The sequence below is a fragment of the Tenebrio molitor genome, chromosome 2 (assembly GCF_963966145.1).
Source record: "Tenebrio molitor chromosome 2, icTenMoli1.1, whole genome shotgun sequence".
NCBI classification, from domain to species: domain Eukaryota; kingdom Metazoa; phylum Arthropoda; class Insecta; order Coleoptera; family Tenebrionidae; genus Tenebrio; species Tenebrio molitor.
Window position 1 is genome coordinate 26,257,555 of NC_091047.1, and position 16,052 is coordinate 26,273,606.

Genomic DNA, 16,052 nt, shown 5'->3' on the forward strand with positions numbered 1-16,052 from the left:
AAACATTTACTTGAAATTCCATACTATTCTTATTAGAATTATGTTGCTAGGCAATTCAAACCTTTGGTTAAATTTACGTGAAATTCAAATTAACAGCGTCCTTCTGATTGGTTAACTTTAATTATTCATTACAAAAAATCGATTATACCCTGTCCTTTTTTTTTAAACGGTATTGCTTTCAGTTATTACCAAGGAAAACGCACTGTACGTTTGATCCGCGGGTTCTGGGACACCTGTATTAGGCTCGAAAGTCTTAGCTGAGACACCCTGCATAAAAACCTTATTAACAGACCCTAAATTTTTAGCATGTAAATCCCTATGGCCAGCGTTAAAAAAAAAGCACCGTATACATAAACATAACTAAACATAAAATACAATTTCAAAATAACCAAAAATAACATTTTCAATTCCTATCACCACCTTCTCTGTCTCTATCCTTGCTCTACTCTTCCATATCTCTTTTATCTATCCTATCTTCGGTCTTCATTCGGTATTTCTCCCCTCTCCTTTCCCTCCCTCTCTCTCATTTCGCCACATCCATTTCAAATGTGCTCAATCGTCTCTCTCTCCTCGTAGCACATCCGTCCCTCCTCTCTTTCCGGGCAATACCTGTTCTCTCTCTTCTCGTTCCCACATCTGAATCTCGCCATCAGGTACTCTGGAATTTCCTCTGTCACGCACCTCTCATAATCCCTGTTGTACCTCTATTCTTGCCCAAGTCTTTGTCCCTTTCTCCCAACTCCGCATTCATCCATCTCTGCTTTCAATCTTTCCACTTCTTCACTGGCATACCTGTTCCTTATTTTCCCGCTTTCACTGTCAGCCTGCTCCTCTTGCACTCTTCCCTCAATATGGAACCTGGCGATTCGCTGTCCACTCCTAGCACCCATCTCGGATATTTTGCAGTCTCTCCAATTCCTCTTGTTCCTTCAATCCCCAGATCTCTGCCCCGTACATCAGCACACTCTCTACCATAGTCTCAAACATCATCATTATCCTCCCGAAATCACTTCTCCACTGTCTCTTTCCTATTCCCCACACTTTGCTGCTTTGTCCGTCTCTCTCGTTGTAGCCCAAGTACTTGAACTCGCTCACTCGTTCTACCTGCCTCCCTTCCTACATTCACTCGCTCTCTTTCCTCTCCCTTTTTCTCTTGTTGAACACTATCATTTTCGTCTTCTCAACATTCACTTCCAGTTTTTTCTCCCTCACATACTTTTCCAGGCTCCTCATCATTTCTTTCATCTCTCTCTCTCACTTTTTGCCACTATCACCAAGTCGTTCGCAAACGTCAGGCTCCATACTTTCTTCTTACCCACCACAACCCCCTCCGCTTGCGCTTTCCTTAATATTTCGTCCACTTCTGCCACGTATATCGTGAACAGCAGGGGGTTGAGCGGGCAGCTATGTCTTACTGTCGTCTCAAACCATTCACCTTCTTTCTGTTCCATCTTCACCTTGTTTCTTGTTCTCGCGTATATCTCTTCGACCTTCCTTTCCAGCCATTTGCTTATTTCTCTCTGTCTCGCTCATACACCCAAACATTTTTTCTCTGTCCATCTTGTCAAGCGCCTGGTTGCGTTGATTATAGCATATTATGATACGAGTCTTATAAGAAACGTTTTGTAGCACGCACGGGTTTGGGGCACGACGAGCTTACAATGAGTCTCATGAAGGAGTAAGTACTACCATACACTAGTTTTTCTACTTTGTTCCTTTTAATCCATTTTTAAGTGAACGTTATTGATAATTTTCAAATTTGGGGAATTTTATATACTTATTTTGTATATACCCCGCCAGAAATATGAGATTAGTATTAGTTAGACACGTCTCATGTAACGATTAATATTTACAACAATTGTACAGGGTGTCCCAGAGTTGCGAAAAAGCTCCATAACTTGTTTGTTATTAAAGATATCAACTTTGATTTTATTTTTGAACTCTATGCTAAATTATGAATCTAATTTATACAGGTCGTTTTTACTTATCTGCCATCGTTTTTAATCAGTGGCTCTTTTCTTACCAGAATTTCGAATTGCAGGGGTCCCTCGAAAATTCGTATCTTCCAAATCGTTGCACATAAATTAAAATGATATTTGCTGCATCTGCTGAGTGTTTACTCAACAACCTGCTTAGTCGCATATGCCTACTGCGATTTTTTAATCATAACGAACTAAAAATGTCAAAAACTCATTTTTTTCAAATGGCACCCCGTATTTATTATTGCACTGGTCGAAAGCTTTTTTGACAAGCTTTTGAACAATATAAGGTTTGTATAGTCGAATCTGAAAATCTAGGGTGCTATCCTAAAATCGCTAAGTTTGGTGCAATTTTTCCGTTAAAAAGACAGTACAAAAATCTAGTAGGCCTAACAAAAGATAATCACACAATATGGTCACTCCATAAAGATGAATCAACCAACAAAACAGTGTTTAACAATTAAACATTTCATTATTTTAGTGATTTTAAGATAGCACCCTAGAAAATTCGTACCATCCAAATCGTTGCACATAAATTAAAATAATTGACGCTGTTTGATTTCTGAATATTTGCTGCATCTGCTGAGTGTTTACTCAACAACCTGCTTAGTCGCACATGCCTACTGCGATTTTTTAAATACAACAAACTAAAAATGTCAAAAACTCATTTTTTTCAAATGGCACCCTGCATTTATTATTGCACTGGTGGAAAGCTTTTTTGACAAGCTTTCCAACTGTATAGGATTTGTATAGCCGAATGTGAAAATCTAGGGTGCCATCTTAAAAACACTAAAAATCACTAAAATAATGAAATGTTTAATTAAACACTGTTTTGTTGGTTGATTCATCTTTATGGAGTGACCATATTGCGTGATTATCTTTTGTTAGGTCTACTAGATTTTTGTATTGTCTTTTTAACGGAACAATTGCACCAAATTTAGCGACTTTAGGATAGTACCCTAGATTTTCAGATTCGACTATACAAACCGTATATTGTTCAAAAGCTTGTCAAAAAATCTTTCGACCAGTGCAATAATAAATACGGGGTGCCATTTGAAAAAAATGAGTTTTTGACATTTTTAGTTCGTTATGTTTAAAAAATCGCAGTAGGCATATGCGACTAAGCACGTTATTGAGTAAACACTCAGCAGATGCAGCAAACATTCAGAAATCAAGCAGCGTCAATCATTTTAATTTATGTGCAACGATTTGGAAGGTACGAATTTTCGAAGGCACCACTGCGCACTGATTAAAAACGATGGCAGATAAGTAAAAACGACCTGTACAAATTTGATTCATAATTTAGCATAGAGTTCAAAAATAAAATCAAACTGGGTAGTTTCCATTTAAAAAAACATAACTTTAGTGTTTTTATAATATTGGGACACTCTGTATATATACCGCAATATTTTCCGAATATGCAGTAGAAGCGTAGCTATCATCTAGAATAAAGAAAAAGTTGATATCTTTAATAACAAACGAGTTATGGATCTTTTTCGCAACTCTGGGACACCTGTATATTGCACGAAAACAACGTAAATTACACTAGTTTGTTTCAAAACGCGAATTTCTATTACAGCACCCAAAATGGGTTTTGTAACAGCTTTCACACAGACGCAAAGTAACCTAAAATTTTATATTTTTAAAATGATAAAATTGTAGCATTAACACTTGCAAACTTATTTTTAATGGGGTTGTGCAAACAAATAAATATATTTTACTCCGGAAATGCTGTCAAATTTGTAAAGCAAACCATCAAGTGCATATGTAAATAAAGTAACCGACATGTTTGTGGGTTTTCCATAAAATGCATTATTTATTACCCTTTTGTGTCCTTTTTTCAGCTATATCCTATTCAAAATACATGTCCTCGAAGCGATGAAGTGACGTAATGAATTAAATAAAACACTCCGAGGGAGCCCAAGTTTTATCATTTGTAGTGTATTTCTGTCGAACTAAGTCCCTTCTTGTGTTCGTTGGAGCTGAAAATGGCCATCACTGCCTCCGGTCATTCGAGACACCCTTCGTTTAAGTTCGGATAAGGTCACAGACTCCTTTTCCTTCTCCTTTAACAATTACGCTGTCCAAAGTAATTAGACAAATTGTTACTCTTTAATTCAAACAGTCTTATATTTTGAGGAATGCTTAATTCCATTCTTTTAATTAGTTCCGCTCGCAAAAATGCGTCGGAGGAATAAATTATATCCATTCCGGTTCCCCTTGTTTTATTACATTTTTAAATTTCTCTGATATCCCTAATATTTACACAAATTCTGGAACGGTCTGAATTATGCAGAGTAATGCCGAAAGTATTCGGTGGAGGTCTGCAGGACACTACTGCGGTTGCTTTTAATAAGATCAACAAGAGAACTTTTCAGCAATTAAGTTTTCAGTCTGCGTGTCGGCCGAGAAACTTAAAGTTTTGGTATTAGGTGTGCTCAACTTAACGAATTGTATTGAAGGCCTTTCTATTAGAGCGCTCGCGAGATAGAAACAACACGAACTTGGGTACTTAAACTGTAAAAAGAGTATTTAGTGGGAAAAGTCCTCAGACGGATCCATACAAGAACACTCGGTGTTTACGAAGGAGGAAACGACAGCTTGTTTTACATCTTCCTTATTGTGACCGTTCCTTTTACTCAAATATATCTGAAATATCTTCCTTTAATAGCTGTTACAGTTTGTACGTGGATTATCCAATATCTACGACCACACAAAAAACAGGAAGCCATTCAAAAGAGATCAAGCTGGTGACGCTGTTTCGTGTTGCTTTTAGGGTGGCTTATTTTAGACCAAATGCAAGACCTCGAAGTGGCAATGATTCAAAAATATAATACAAATAAAGGAAATTCGCTAATTAGCATTCCATTGTGCGAGAGAATGGCATGAATATGGATATCGGTTCTGGAGTTTATTAATAAACTGCTAAAATAATGGGTAAAAATGTCGGAAATTTAATGAAAGTCCAATACTGTGTATTCTACATTTAAAACATTTTAATGTGAAAATTATTTTTTATTTTGATTACGCTTACTGCCTCAAGGAGAAAAAAAATATTAGAAAGATAAAATTTTTATACAAAATCCATTAACATTAAGACTCCATGAAAAGAGCTTGTCTTCTAAGACAAATTACCGATCAACTCTTTGTCACCACCTATTAAGAAGCATGCACTGATATACTTTTATCGATTACTAAAATCTCTTCGCCGTAAAAGCACTTATTTTAGCCCTGACAAAACATCAGCTACCAAGATGGTGCTCCCTCGTGTTAATTCGCTGTTTAGGAAAAATATTTATAAAAGCTACCTCAAACGTAGAAAAAACGAGACATTATCATTTATTTAAAAAACAGAAACATTTATATTTAATTTAAAAAAATATATAAACAGGGTGTATGTAAAATACGTGTGTTAATTTTAATCACTGGAAGAACCCGCCAATTTATGAAAGTTTTCTCTTGGCGAGTTCTTCCACTGGTTAAAATTAACACACGTATTTCAGATACACCCTGTATAGTAATGTTTCGTGACTTGGGTTCTCCGTTTTGTCATTTTTTTGCAAAAAGAAAATGAGAACAGAAAATAAATGCGAATTCTACGTCGTGTTAATTTTTTAAGTTTTGTTTTTGTTAGATATTTGTGAATAATACAATTCCTCAATTTTCAGCTTCTTTCCGTCCTCTCTCATCGTTCAACGTGGAAAGAACGTAATTAAAAATGTTTCCTTTGATCATCGAGACATTTGAAAATTCGGGTCAGTTCATAAGCATCGTCATTGATGTTTTTTGAACGAACACGCTTCCCCTTGGCGCTGCAGCTCGACGCAACATCCCTTACCTTCATAAAACAACTGCTGACATTAGTATGAGTTCTATGAATATTCAATTATTAAGGAAGCAAAAGTGAGAGATTGAAGACATTAAATAATATTGGTAAACGAATTTAAGCCAGAAAGACTGGAAATAACCGTTTGTACAGAAGAGATTGTTATAAACTTATTGGTGAGAAAGTTGAATGTTACATTTTCGATAAGTTAAGCAGTATTGAAGAAATCAATTACCAGACTTAATGTTTACCAGGACTGATTGAAACATCGGCAATTAAAAGGAATAAGAAACGAAATGATGTTCAGAAAACAAGAAATTCTTATTTTTAAAATATCATCGCATGTTGCGTTTTTCCCTGTAAAAATATTACTCTACTTAACACAAAATTCAGGCCTTGATGCTCTGTCCCTCCCTTGACTAATCATTATTATTTCTACAAAATTTTAATAATTACCAAGTGTTTACTTTAGAAGCACCATGAGTCCTTGATCAACATATTGTACGAAAGAAATTCTAGAAATATCTTATGGCATTCGGATTTTAGTTAAGGTGTATTCCGGTAGCACCAAATAAAAATTACATGACATTTAATATCGAGCGATCCATTAAATTTGTTATTAAAGTTGGCGCTGGGACTGAAGCCGTAGGTCTTTTTGAATCGATACACTTATTTGTGTATAAACTAATGTTACAAAATGTTATCAGTGGAGTTAAACGAAGTTTGTGCTTAGAATAAAATGGTAAACACTTTCAGCATCTGTTTAATAAAATAAATATTACTATTGTAACTTTTCTCTTAATTCCTCGAATCTTAATTCGCTATTTTCTATTTACAATTGTCATTAAATGTGACGTTTGTCGCGATAGTTCTAAACTAGATATGTGTTGGCACTTCCAGCGCCAACTCTAATAACAAATTTGATGGATCACACGATATAATTTTTTTCTATAATTGATTCAAAAAATTCACGCATAGTTATCTGTGCCTGAAGTGAGTCATTTTCTGACGTGTATTTTTTTTTGCATTGTTAGTAAGATCGAAACCATAGAAACCATACAAAACAGTGTGTGAAATGCAATTTCACGCATACGACTATTTCTGTTTTTCATTTCACGCACTGTTTTGTATTAGTTACCTAGCAACATGGTCACTGCATTGAAACTTCAGAGTTCCTTCAAAAATTTGAATGTTTCTGTGCATTCAAAGGCTTGTACTGCCTGCCTCGACCTTCGTCTCGGCGTAAAAGACCTTTTCATGCACAAAAAACACTCTCTTCGCGCACTTAATATAAAAATAACTATTTTAGTCGTAATTTAAGCGCCTTCGTGGTTTCCTAATAATCAGTATTTAGCCTACTCATGATGTTTCCAAGAAGACCAATTCAATGTTTATTTAACAAAAATTTGGTAGAATTTGGTCCAAACAAAAACAAGCGCTACAGTTTGTAAAAAATATCCTGGCGCCTCCACCATTTTTGCAAAATTTAATGGATTCAAGTTTGCTTAATAGAAGCAGGTAGTTTTTGTATTCCGTTTAAATCATTAATCAAATTAATCCATCAGCCATAATTTCCGATTTGATCTATCTTGAGTGGCGCTATTATTAAATAATATTAATAAAAAAAGAAAATAGTCATTTATGCAACAAGTGAGTAAAGTAATACTTTTTTTACGAGAAGGAAAATTTGCCGGTCGAGCGAAGCGAGTGCGCAAATTCGCCGAGTAAAATAAAGATACTTTACTAACGAATTCCATACAAAAAAATTTTGGCGCCCGTAGGTTTAGATAACAACACTTTCAAAATTTAATTATTTTCTCTTGTGTGAACCCGTGAAGCTTTAAAACGCTCGTTTTAAATTGGCCCACTCATGCCAAAAAAATCCCAATTTACATACGAACTCGTTAAAAAAAACTACTAATTATGAATAAAAAATGATACAAGTGCGTTAAAAAATTACACTCTATGGCACTTTTTTTAACGAAAAATGCGTGCAAAAATGAACCACTATGGCACTGTCTTTAACACTTCTTGACCGATTCAAAAATCACATATTTTATGAACGCAAACGAATGAAAAACTTGCACTTTTTTGACGGACGTTCAAAAATATATTACAAAGATAAAGGAGTTTCAAATATCTTGCATTTTATTTTGCTTTGTGCCTGCAATAATGCATGCTTTTTTATTATTTTCAAGTGTGTTTGCAATGACAATTTTGAATAATAGTAGTATATATCATTATGAGTAGAAGAGCCCAGTTGCAGTTTCAAATTTTAAGGCACCAGTAATTCCTACTTCCCTTGTTGTAATATTATTCATACTTAAAATTTAGATAATATTAGCAAAGTCTACAACACTATTAAATTATCCCATGTACTTTCTGCAAATTTCCAGATAAAACTTTTCCAAAATGGTGCATGATCGCGATTTGTAATTGTTGGAATATTCAAGCGATTCAACGATTCTGCGTTCTGCGCACCCCGGCGCGCATGCAACACTCCATCACAATACGTTGTACTGAATACACATTTTATTTAACAAACCTTTATCTCGTTACGCTTTACACGTTGTGCAGTTATTGCCTGGAGCCACACACGTTAGTTCCGGATCCACCACAACCAACAGTAATTTTTACTGTCCTGAACTTTTAATAAGATAGCAGAGCCCAAATCTTCGATATCTCCCATTGTCAAATAATTGGTAAGTTCATCACATCTCACATCGACAAGCGCCGGTCCCACGTACAATAATAACCTACAATAATAATTTATAATTCTTCCTCTAGGGAAGTTAGAAACTTTAACTTTGTAGCTAGATACTTTTCATCAGAAGCGTTATGTAGAAATCATATACTTTTCGGGACTTTGGTAGGATTAAATCCTGCATAGAGTTTGTTGCGATCTGCGTCAATCCCGGAAGCGCGCAGTGCATTTCGTTTTCAATAGCATCAGTCATACTTCAAATGACCTTACATTTGACTCGGTCGCTCTATGGACACTTCGACTCCTAGGACTTGAACTATTTCTACTCCGCTTAAAAAAATGCCACTTTAACTGTTTCTATGGAGATACATAAAGGCGCGATTGTCGACCGCTTGAAGATTCATTTATCTCCTTAACTTTAATTTGTCACATTCACTTGGATATTTACTAAGAAACAAAGTTTTCGTAAGCAACATCGTCAAGGCAGCTGTTAACTCAATTTATTAATTTTTTCAAAGAGTATATCTTTCTATCTAGAGACAAATATCCAAAATTTAAATACATAAGAAATTTCAATAGGTAGTGTGTCAATTTTAATTTTAATAGAGTAGATGTTTTAATTATCACAATAATTGGGTGTGTAGTAAAGAATGTGGTACAGATACAAATTAGTATTATTTGCACAGATACCCTCTTGACAAATTATCATCGTCTACAAACTGTTAACAATCACGTGTAGCTCGTCATTCATGTTCAGATTAGTTGAATCTATAACATTGAACTACGCTTATATTGTTTATCAGAGTATGAAAGCGAATCCGTACAATTGTAAACTATTTTAACGAGTTTATTTTATAGGATAAACATCAGTAGAAAGCATAATGTTATACGGTACATGTGAACTGGTGTAACTTTTAATTGGAAAATACTTTTTAGTATTTATCTTGTTCTAACTTGTTTTTAAAATGATGTTTAATAGTTATTTTTTATTTCCAAAATTTTTTGGAATGTCTTCAAAAAATATTTGTCTTATTTTTCATTGTCACATCATAGTATTACGACAAAGAAAATCTATTACTACCATTTTTTTTTAATTGAGTGTAACCCTTTGTTTCAATGCAAAAATTTCCGATAACAATGCGGAATCTGGAAAAGTAAGTATGTTAATTTAAATTTCAGGTCAATGTTGGCGCTGAAGAGTCGATTGTGAACACACTACGGATTACGGATCACGGATCAGCTGTTTAAATCTTAGCGTTGTTTGTGTTTTTACACGAGTGGTGCCAATTTTGATCGGAAATTTAAATGAACACCTGATAGTTGGTTGACTCATTCATTCAGGTATTAAGAATTATGCGGTCAAAGATTGTCCGATAAAAAATATTTAAATCCGCAAGCAAATAATGCATAAAGTCCATTTTGTTAAAATGCGGTTATGACTCCGTAATAATTCCAAATCAATGTTCCCAAAACGGTGAAACTAGTGGAAAAGCTTTTAGCCGTCATTAAAATGTATTCTGTTTGGAAATACAAAAAACGAAGTTTAACAAACTGCAAAACTGCAAAATCCAATTTCCTACGTAACTTACACAAAGGGCAACTTTTAGGTACGTGACAGCCCATTCCGTTTAAAAATATCTGAATCGGTCGAGGCTTCGCCGCCTCCTCGAGTCCTGCATGGACGATAAGAAGACTCACCAGTTTGTCGCTTTGTCCAACTTCGTATCGGTTTTTAACTTGCGCACAAGTTTTAAAGAAGCGAAATTGTTTATTTATATGGGCCGTCGTCGCTTCGAAACAAGCGTGAGATCGGCGAGAAGAGAAAATGGTTGTCATCTCTGTTGGATTTAATTGATTTGTATTTGCAGGGATCAGGTGGGGCGCTCTCCTCGAGGGTGTATTGGCGTCGGCTGAAGTGGAGCCTTAAATCAAGACCTTGTCGAATGACACCATTATCAAGCTTTTCAGGACTCGCCTTAGGACCGTTTGATGTTATCAAGTCCGAAGTTTGTACACACCCTCTTCTCTTTGTTCTCTTCTTATTTATCTGGCCCTTTACGATCATCTCGTCATGCCTGTAAGATGACTGTGAATTAGATTCCGAATAATTTATAACCTATAAAATGTTTCTCGGTTTCAGCAAATGCGTGCAAAAGAGTTTATGACGTCGTATTTCTTTGCCATTATGGCCTACGCATTATTCGATCAACTATCAATCAGCGCCAGCATAAACTCTACCCTGATATAAAGCAAATATGATTATGTTTTATTTGCCTTCAAAACCGTCCATCCACTACCGAATTAGACCTCTAAACGCCGAAACACTCAACTTTACGGCACTGTAAAACCTCTGTTATAATAAATTTTCATAACTTACGTTCATCAGTTTAAAGCTCTTAACATGTCTCGTACCCTTTACAAATTACAAAACTCGTACATCAATAAGAATTTTTTTACGCTTCCACTTATGTTTATTGAGTTTTGTGGTGATCGGTGATGCGTGCGAAAGCTCGCAATTTTATTTATGCATTTTTCGTTCTCCGAAATGTTATAAAAACAACATTATTAAAAGTTGATTTTCGGTCGCATATCTTTATGAAACATAAAAAATTTTAGCAAACGTTTAAGCTGTAAAAGTTATCATTCGATACACAGTCCATAAAAAAATGTCGTTTTAATACCAAAATATACATTAAGATGGCGGTGATTCTTGCATCTATTTAGGAAAAAATTGAAAAGTTGTTTTAATAGAGGCCGTAAAATTTTATGTTGATAACTTTATTTGGAAAGTTTCAGCAGGCACGTGATGCTGCTATAAAAATATTCATGTAATTAATTTAATTCGATTTATGAAAGTTGTAGACGGCTTTTAAGAATATGTATTTTAAATCTTGTTCCTTTTAACATTTTTCTTATATTGTAAAAACGTTTTAGATGTGGATTGTCAAACTCAAGGTCGCCTAAAACTTATGATTGAACTGTACGTTAGTGAGAAATCTGTCATAAATTCCACATACCTTATAAACGCGTCTAGTTACTGTTCCTGGTAGTGCCAACTTAACGACAAGTACCCAATCCACATCTATAACGTTTCGACTATATTTGATGAAATTCTTTCGATGTCTCACGAAATAATAAAAGTACTTGTATGATATTGCAAATAATTATTTCTTAGTTTTGATTCAATCTTGCGAAAATAATTCCCATTGTACTTAACAGAACATTTAACACCCTTGAGTGAAAAACGATATTTTTCATTCATTAATTCAATTATAATTATGATTATTTAGAGGTTTGGTGTTAATTCTGTTAGTTTTGTATTAATACAATGTATCGGGTGTTTTTTTTACCTTATTTCACCTTATAGTAGGCGTTGAAGAGTCGATTGTGAACGCACTATACGGAGTAGTGCGTTTACCATCGACTCTTCAGGGCCTACTATGGGGTAAATTTTAAAAAACACCCCATATTTCCGTATTTATTACTCTATTTTACAGTTTAATTTTGTAAACAAGGAAACAAGTGCTTGGGACACCAAGTGCTTTACATTTTTGATTTTTTAATAAAACTATATAAACGTAAATATTTTCTTTCTCATTGAGATTTTCCGAATAACTCGAAACCTTTCCGAGAATTTTTAATTCTTTTATTTTGACGGAATAACGTCATCTTCACTTTCTTAATGGTTATCTCCATTTTTTTCCTTTGTGAATAGGATAGACCATTGAATTCTGATTTACGCCCATTTTACATCAAAAATATATTTTACTTTCATCTGCAATTATTAAAATAAATAAGAGCAATTCAGCCCAAAATTCTACAATAACTATAATTGAAAGAAACAGTCTCGTTCACCGCATTACTCTTAAAACAGAATATTTCTCACTGACGCATATAAATAATAGTTTGAAAAATTTCTTTCGCATCTCCTGCAGCGATAAAGCTTTCTCTAAAAATGTCTAACAGATGCTCGACAGTAGGGATTTTATTTTAATCGTATTATGTAGGGCGTTTGGTGGCAAATCCTTTTCCATGCTCCTGGGACGCTATTATAAATTCTCTACGTATTTCTGTAACTTAATTTTATTGGGGTGACCTACTGATTTTTGTATTTGTTTTAAATTTTGTAAACAAACATTTTTGGATCAAAGCAATTTTTTATTTTACAAAGGTCAAACTTAAAAAAATATGAAAGGCAACAAACCTGCACTTGTATTTGAAGCTCAAACCGCTCTCTTGATAATGCGAGTTAATTTGCAAAACGAAATAGACATTCTTCCGGATTCTGTGTGGCTTATTCGTTTTAATTGGCTTTATTTCGCCGGATTATGAAAATTCCGGGTGTCGGAATTGCTCATTTTTCGATTATCCGACAAATGACTGAGAGTCTTTGACGTCGCTTCGAATCGGATCTAATACGTTCTATTCCATTAAGCGTAAATGTCGCTTTTAACACGAATTGAGATATTGGACCGGTTGACGATAAGAGTGAACTGAAACGGAAAAAGTTTAGAAGGGTGACCCGCAAAAGATAGAAAAGTTTGTTTTCTCTCAGACAACAGTTGTAAATCTTCGAATGACACCTCTGGGCCTCTCCCCTCGCCAAGTTCATACTCAGTTTACCAAAACACGTGTAAATAAAACTTTTGTTTTTCCACATTTGTGTGCATTGTTGCAATCTCCCCGAATGGCAGTAATAAAATTAATCGATCGTTTATTCCGATCACGAGTCGTTTGTCTATTTTCGCAGCGGATGAAGAACTGGAATAGATAAAATTTGGACGGAAGTCGGGGAAACCCTCGTAATTAACCCCAGCTCTAAACCAAAGCTTAACAATCCGCCATTAAAGTCAACTGAATTCTTACTTCTACAGGTTTTATGGAGTCGTTTCCTTCGCTCAATTGGATACGTTCTTGAACTTAAGAAATCATTGAACTCACTTATCAATGGGAGTTGCAAGACGAAACCATCGACGGGTGAAATGTTGCCCGATGCGGGTCACCAACAGATAACCATCACAGAGAAGCAAAATTCCAATTTTCAAAACTGTTTAAAGCACTTAACCAGACTTAACGTTATAAATTATTCATTTAAGAAAGTGTAGTAGTTTTTTTTATTATCGAGATATAATAATTTGTTATTGCAACAAAATTTGCACAAAATTTGAGTTTTTAAATATGCTAATACTAATATGAAGAACTTTTTTACGTAAAAAAGTACATAATGAAGTTGCTCTCAATTATTATCGAAAATAAAATCTCTCTAAATATTTTATGCGTGGGTTTCTTTTTTATTAAAATGCGTACAAGAATGGTAGGTACGAAATAATTTTGGTTCATGTTTTAATAAAAAAAGTTGAAATTAGTCTTTGTTTATTTTTAAAGTCAAATCCTTTAGAAACAAAGCGTTGGAGAGACCGTTCAACAGGAAAATTAAAGCAACTGACGGATTAAATATATTCTTAGAATCATTGACCGCAATCAGCCCTGTTTTAACCTTCAAGGCAGAAAGCTGTTTTGATAAGCGGCTCTCAAAAGCATTCTACATTCTTGTACAAATTATAAATTCTCACTCGTTCTCATACGCATCTGAAGATAAAATTAAATTCCTCTTGAACGGGTTACAATTAAATCAAGATGTAATGTTCATAGCTTGCTAAACAATTACGCCTGATGGTTTTGAAACAATTCTCAACATTGTTTTTTTTTATTTGTTATCACATGAATGTGGAAGGAGATTGTATAATGTAACAAAGGCAAAATATATTTGTTTCCATGATTATTGAATTTCAGTGGTCTTTGTCTTTGCTCACTGAAAGTAGTGAGCAAAGATGTCAATTGAATTACTAGTGAGGAAAAAATATTTTCTGACTAGTGAGCAAAGTGAATGTTTTGCGAGTTTGTCGATAGAGGACGCCAAATATGTTATACTGAAAGTTTTTTTAATTTGTTTTTAAAATACTTTCTGAATATTAATAACTAAAGCTTGTCTTTTTTTGACTTACTTATTTAAATTTTTAACCTGTTATTTGGATTTCAATTGACGAAAAAACGTGAAATTGCTTGGGGTAAACTTCTGGAAAAATTCATGCTAAATGCATTATGTGTTGGTATCACTGATTAAACTAAAATCAGTAAACCAATCACAAACACGCAAAGCCTAAGAACATAAACTCTTTTGTTCGTAATTTTTTTGATCCACGTTTTGTTGTGAAAAACCGTTTTCGTGAGTTCCCTCGTGAGGTGAAAACGATGATTTAAATACACTTACTGCAATTAAATCAAAATTCAAAAAGTGACAAAAAAATGCTGCCCGAAATTTCAATTCCGCGACTCTGTTTTATGATAATGGAAAAAATCAGATTCAACACGCATGAGCAAACGTGCATTTAGTCACTCGTATTGAAAATAGCTATCAGGTTAGATTTTTTTTTATTATCGGTACTAGTGCAACAATTTCCATGAACATTTGATAATAATTAAGTGACTTACTTGTGCTTCTTGCTTTCCACAACAAAAGTCAAGGTGTTAATATTTACAAATCATTATTCCCGGGCTTCGTCCCTCTTGTATCAACCCACAAATCCACGTTATAATAACCTGAGCGATGTTTTAAGCAGATTTGAGAAAACTGCGTTTGAGAAATAAACAGATACCCTCGGGTGTGTTCTGCATGCATGATCAAGTACAGAGAGACACTTTCAGCAAACGTTGGTTGTAAAACACACCGCAGGGTTTTGTAAATACGCCGACATATCCAGACCGGTGGATTTTTGTCGTTGATATTTTTAAAAAATTCACGAAACCTTTCGGTGGAAGCCGTCACAGTTTCCCGCGACGTAAATCTCCTATTAGTATTAAAAAAATAAACCAAGGAAGACGCACCAACGCATAAATCTAGCGAAAGCGGGCCGAAACATAACCGAAGTGGCAACCTTTTGACCCCGATGAGGGATTAGGGCGATGCTTGAGAAAATTCATCCCTTCTGAAACGAACGCTTCTGGGGGAGCACTGAATAAGAAAAGGACACACCGTGACAGTGGAGCTTAGTTCCTGCGAGAATGACTTAACCCAGCTTTAAGACTATGGTCGTGTTGGATTTACAGCGATTTGACTGTGCAAATGTTTGAGGTCGACTAGAATGACCCGTTTGAAAATTACTAAATTGGGTTTTAATATTTAACTATGCCAGATCTAACTTCAAAGGTTCCAAAACAAACAGCGCTCCTCCGGGGTTCTCTCCAATTAATGTGCTTTGACATTTTTACCAATAAAACAGGCGCCGTCTTTCATTATTGAGCTGGAGATTACCATAAAAAATGTGCCCCTCTTAGCAGATCCCAAACCAGAGGGGCGCAAAAATGCTGAAAAATTAAGTGCGTCTCTAAATTTCGAATGTGATTGTATTAGTGGCCTTACACAATAAAGTCTAGAAAATAAATCAATATGCAAGCCGCAATTCCGCGGAAGCAATTTAAAGTTAAGCTAAAATAAACTGATGCAAGAACTTTTATGTTCATAATGATTCTTAGGAATTTACTC

At 34.8% G+C, this 16,052-nt stretch overlaps 1 long non-coding RNA gene across 1 annotated transcript; it reads left to right on the forward strand.

Moving 5' to 3' along the window:
* The first annotated feature begins 8,330 nt into the window (after positions 1–8,330).
* On the forward strand, positions 8,331–12,034 carry LOC138124044 (uncharacterized). Its single transcript, XR_011156987.1, has 3 exons — positions 8,331–8,507; positions 10,378–10,586; positions 10,650–12,034. It is a non-coding gene; the product is annotated as an uncharacterized lncRNA (long non-coding RNA).
* The last annotated feature ends 4,018 nt before the right edge of the window (positions 12,035–16,052 follow it).